This window comes from Salvelinus alpinus, chromosome 2 (genome assembly GCF_045679555.1).
Source record: "Salvelinus alpinus chromosome 2, SLU_Salpinus.1, whole genome shotgun sequence".
NCBI lineage: Eukaryota > Metazoa > Chordata > Actinopteri > Salmoniformes > Salmonidae > Salvelinus > Salvelinus alpinus.
Window position 1 is genome coordinate 111,817,571 of NC_092087.1, and position 6,000 is coordinate 111,823,570.

Below are 6,000 nucleotides of genomic sequence, written 5' to 3' on the forward strand. Positions count from 1 at the left end.
TTGAAAACAGCAGGTCTGGGAAAGGTAGGGGTTCCATAACCGCAGGCAGAACAGTTGAAACTGGAATAGCAGCAAGGCCAGGTGGATACCCCCGGACAGGGCCAAACAGGAAGGATATAACCCCACCCACTTTGCCAAAGCCCAGCCCCCGCACCACTAGAGGGATATCTTCAACCACCAACTTACAATCCTGAGACAAGGCCAAGTATAGCCCACAAAGATCTCCACCACAGCACAAACCAAGGGGGTGCACCCCCCAATAATATATGCATATTATTATTAGTATTGGATAGAAAACACTCATATGTCCAAATAGCCACTTGTTGTTAGCGTGTTCAGCCCAGTAATCCATCTTCATGAGGCGCAGGCACTTCGTCCAGACAAAAACTTGAGAAGTTCCGTTACACTCCTTTAGAAACATGTCAAACGATGTATGGAATCAATCTTTAGGATGTTTTTAACATAAAACATCAATAATGTTCCAACCGGAGAATTCCTTTGTCTGAAGAAAAGCACTGGAACTAGAGGTAACTCTGTCGGGAGCGCGCGTCATGAGACCAAGGCACTCTGCCAGACCACTGACTCAAAGAGGTCTCATGAGCCCCTCCTTTATAGTAGAAGCCTCATTCAAGTTTCTAAAGACGGTTGACATCTAGTGGAAGCCGTAGGAGGTGCAACTTTATCCATATCTCAATGTGTATTCGGTAAGCCAAGCTTTAAAAAACTACAAACCTCAGATTTCCCACTTCCTGGTTGGATTTGTCTCAGGTTTTCGCCTGCCATATGAGTTCTGTTATACTCACAGACATCATTCAAACAGTTTTAGAAACTTCAGAGTGTTTTCTATCAAATACTAGTAATAATATGCATATATTAGCATCTGGGACAGAGTAGCAGGCAGTTTACTCTGGGCACCTTATTCATCCAAGCTACTCAATACTGCCCTCCTGTCACCAAGAAGTTAAGTGTCCAAAGTGTCCAAAGAAGGGCCAGATGTATACAGAATGGTGTCGTCTGCATAAAGGTGGATCAAGGAATACCCCGCAGCAAGAGCAACATCGTTGATATATACAGAGAAAAGAGTTGGCCCGAGAATTGAACCCTGTGGTACCCCCATAGAGACTGCCAGAAGTCCATACAACAGGCCCTCCGATTTGACACACTGAACTCTGTCTAAGAAGTAGTTGGTGAACCAGGCGAGTCAGTCATTTGAGAAACCAAGGCTGTTGAGTCTGCCGATAAGAATACGGTGATTGACAGAGTCGAAATCCTTGGCCAGGTTGATGAAGACAGCGACACAGTATTGTCTTTTATCAATGGCGGTTATGATATCGTTTAGTACCTTGAGCGTGGCTGAACAAAATAAACAAAATGGAGAACCGTGATTAATGAACAGTCCAGCAGGCATCAGCTATGTAGCCAGGTGATCATAGGGTCCAGTGAACAGCAATATATGAACTAGGGAAGCCGTTAGGTAGTCATTACTATGCTAGCCGGGAGATGCGCCTGGCTCGAGGCTAACTGGTGCTAGCGTCGGGACAAGGGCATTAGCCACTATAGCCACTCCAGTGAGTCCGGTGCAAAGGTCCAGAGCTTCGTGTTAGTGAAGAGTCTGGGAGACATCAGCTGTGTAGCCGAGTGATCATAGGGTCCACTAAGCAGGCCGGGAGATGGGCCTGGCTCAAGGCTAGCTTAGGGGCTGGGCCACTCAGTGGCAGCTAGCTAGCTGCGATTATCCGGTGTAATGGTCCAGAGCTTACAGCAGGAATACGGTGATGTAGTGGAGACAAACAGTCCGATATGCTCAGGGTTGATATCGCGCTGTGCAGACTGACAGATATTATCCAGGCTAAAAGCGGCTGGTGTCTGAGCTAAAAAGGTAAAGGCCTTTAGCAGTGGCTAACAATGACTAAATAGCTAGTAGCTAATTAGCCGGTTAGCTTCTGATGGCTAGCTTCTGATGGAGGTTCTAGCTATAAGGTCAAAAAAAAAAAAAAAGGAGCCACTAAATGATACATAGTTCGAGTGCATTTCAGAATACAAAAAAAATGTCCGACAGCAAGATCCCGTATTTAAGTTGAAGTTCATCATATGACAAGCGTAACATTATGACTATAACTACTGTTCCCTGAAGGAGGGAAACTAGGTACAACATACTATCACAAATTCACGCCTCGCTGGAAGCCCCGCCTTCCACAGGTGATGAGCGTGAGGTTTGGATTTAATCCTTCAATTTAATACCGCTCTTCACCGACCCAGGAAGGGGTGGGGCCAATTAGGTGTTATACCTCATTTCCCTCCTTCAGGGAAGTGTAATTATAATCAAAGTTACACTCCCTTTCAGTTGGTCAACTTCGGTAGAACATACTATGGGGAAATACAATCATTCCCCAACCGACCCAAACGAATACTAAATGAAACAGCCCATGGCAGATCACCCAGACCTGACCCCGCAAGATGCGTCAGTTTTGTCAATTTATTCATTGTCTTTTGTTTGAAACACTCCTGTCAGTGTTGAGTAAGGACGCACACCTGATTACACATATAGAAGTAGGACTAGTCAACCTGGACTGAGCACAAATGTAGGCCTATAAATGTGCCTATTTGGGGATGTCTGATAGTATTTCTGATTGTCTTAACGCACCACCACTAATGAGTTGTGGAGCTTCTCAAAGTAATGCTTTAAAGCACATTTCTCTTCACCTCAAACAGCAAGTAAACAAAGTCTAATCAAAATCAATTGCGAATGACAATAGTTCCTCAAAGTATTTAATAAAAGATTTCCAGCTCTCGCCCTTTCAATAACCACTTTCAGTGACCACTCGGCATAAAAGGGAAAAATGTAATGCTCTGATCCAGTGGAAATGTCATAAAATACCCAATTACTTCTTATCCTTTGCACAAATAGCCGACAGCTGTGTCTGTCCCGAACTCACTGGCGCAGGAAACTAACAGCCCAGAATATGTTATACAATGTTGCAAGCTCGCTATCTGGAGTTTTGGGCCGACCCAGGTGATAGTTGATACAATGTTGCAAGATCGCTGTAGACAGGCCATTTGCAGCAAATGTGATTTTTGGATATTTTCTACCTGCAGGCTGCAATGTTTTTATTTGTTGGCTTTATGTAGGCTATTTTTACATAGTTGGCAATGGCAGTGAAAGTCACTTTTAGATTTGTATAATTTTAATTTAGATTAAATGTAGATTAACCACAGACAATGATTTTGAGATACTATTATAAATGAAATGAAACTGTTCCAGTCAAATGTGCATATGAAAATCATAACTGGCACGCAGATTGGTAGAAATGGTCAGATAAATTGGCACTCCAACTGGAAAAGGTTGCCGACCGCTGGTGTAGCCCACTACAGGAAACTTCAGGAGCATAACGGCAGAATTTCTCTCTTCTAGTCAGGTTATCTTGATCTCTGGCTCCCTCGAGTCATTTGTGTGTCTTCATTATTAGATCAAACAGCGTGCTTAAAGCATCAGACCAGTTCAGTACATATAGTTGATTTAATTAAAACACATGGGGTGTGTCTATATATGGAAAAATACATGTTATAACATTTCAACCAATCGTTTGGTAGAAAGAACAGACGACTCTTGGTTGACCAAGATGTACTTTAGGTGGGGACACAAGAACATGATTTTGGGGGCAACGCAGGAATGGCTTCGGTAGAAGTCTCTGAATGTCCTTGAGTGACCCAGCCAGAGCCCGGACTTGAGCCCGATCTAACATCTCTGGAGAGAACTGAAAATAGCTGTGCAGTAATGTTCCCCATCCAACCTGACAGAGCTAGAGAGGATCTGCAGAGAAGGATGGGAGAAACTCCCCAAATGCAGGTGTGCCAAATAAATTAGCTAAATGAAAGAGAAAAAAAAAAAAATTGATCAATTTTAGAATAAGGCTTTAAAGTAACAAAATGTGGAAAAAGTCAAGGGGTCTGAATACTTTCCCGAATGCACTGTATACAGCACCACCTCCCCCATAAGCATTCCTGTCTTTTCTGTAGATGTTATATCCCTGTGTTGCTACTGCTGGATCAAAGGAATTATCTCAGTGAGTTTCAGAGATGAACAGTACAGTGCATTCCAAATTCAATAGGCAAGTTAACAAAAACGTTTTCAAATAAAAACTATTCCAGAAAATGTCAAAGCGTATATAACGCCCGTCCAAGAGACTGTCGACCAATCGCGTTCACATTGTCATGCTGTGACACGCAGTTCCTAAGCTAATTCTCACAAAATCCCTTTTTAAAGTCAGGGTATGAGTCGAGAAACCTGCCTATTTTCCTTGAAAGTACATAATGTCACGATTGCAAAGCTTTTCGATATTACAGAGAACAAGTAATTCATGCCAATGTTCTTTTCTTTTAGCTGTTAATACGAATCGAAAGGAGTTTCCAATATCCTCATTTCTTAAAGTATTTCTGGTGAAAGCAAGTGATAGTGATACACAAGCTAGGTCTATTTGAAACATTGCCATCCCATGGCAGCATTTACCAGCCACCAGGTTCAGAAGATTTAAAACCACATAAAAAATATTATATTTTTGCCCAAAGTTAAGATATAAATTATTCAAACTGAACATAATTCATGCTGGTTATTATTTTAGGCTATTTTAGTTTGAGTCAAAGATAGTTTTGGAATAGTTTCATTTTTCATACAGGTTTATTATTTTATTTCAGTTTACTAAATAGTTTTCCCCTAATTCTTTTTTCTATAATAAGCATGGAGGTTTCCCCTATCAACCAGTCATAGGTACTGGTGACAAAGCGCCTCGTAACCTAGCTGGGAATGGGACAGACGGAACCCTTCTGTGGTAACAGACAGGGGCGATTTGTAATCAAATCTAATTCCCAGGAATGGGGTTCATATGAACCACAGAGACTGTGTGTGGGATAATAACATGGCCCTGTCCAACCCTGCTTGTTCCCTCGACTCCGCTACCAACCACGAATCTCCAACAGGGCCCTTAACCTGTATCACTAGACACCTCATAGTGAGCTACAGGTAAGAATCAGCAATGAATCACAATAATGAGACACCTCTGGGGAGGGGACAAACGGAACCCTTCTGTGGTAACAGACAGTCTGGTGGCGATTTTATGAATTGTTCAGCAGTCTTATGGCTTGGGGGTAGAAGCTGTTGAGGTGGCTTTTTGGACCTAGACTTGGTGCTGTGGTACCACTTGCCGTGCGTTAGCAGAGAAAACAGTCTATAACTTGGGTGACTGGAGTCCCTGACACTTTTGTGGGCTTTCCTCTGACATCGCCTATTATATAGGTCCTGGATGGCAGGAAGCTTGGCCACAGTGATGTACTGGGCTGTTCGCACTACCGTCTGTAGCGCCTTACGGTCAGATGCCGAGCAGTTGCCATACCAGGCGGTGATGCGTCCAGTCAGGATGCTCTCGATGGTGCAGCTGTATTACCTTTTGAAGATCTGGGGACCCCTGCCAAATCTTTTCAGTCTCCTGAGGGGGAAAAGGTTTCGTTGTGCCCTCTTCATGACTGTCTTGGTATATACCCACGTGGGTGATTAAAAGATGAACTGAGGTCCACACTCCAGTCCAGTTGATGGTGGTAATACATCTTAAAGTTGGTTGCCAACCGCCATATAAAGTCCAAAGAAGAAAAAGAAGCGCTTAGGAAGGAAAAATGACGAGAAACGAATTCGGTTTACCGTTTGGGGCGTCGCGACTGGTTACCTATTTTGATGTGATATGAAAGTATTGTGAGAAAATATTTTGATGTGAAAGTATTTGAAATTATTTTGATGTGATATGAAAGTATTATGTGAAATTAGGGAGTAACGGGGACAGCAATCAGCAGTAGAAACAATAACAAAGCGTACTCCCTGCCTGTTTCGGTAAAAAGCTGAGGGATGGGGCTGGAGAAATGCAACCATCCATGATATCAACATTCTCGTTTTAACCATGTTTTGAGGATATACAGTGTTTGTTTATATTTACTGACAAACATTGGAGTAAAAAA

General features: G+C 42.8%; 1 protein-coding gene across 1 annotated transcript in view; it reads right to left on the reverse strand.

The window, feature by feature from the left end:
* LOC139548585 (zinc finger protein ZFP2-like) overlaps positions 1 to 6,000 on the reverse strand; it is a 158,408-nt gene that overhangs the window by 5,562 nt on the left and 146,846 nt on the right. The gene's annotated exons all lie outside the window — the stretch shown is intronic.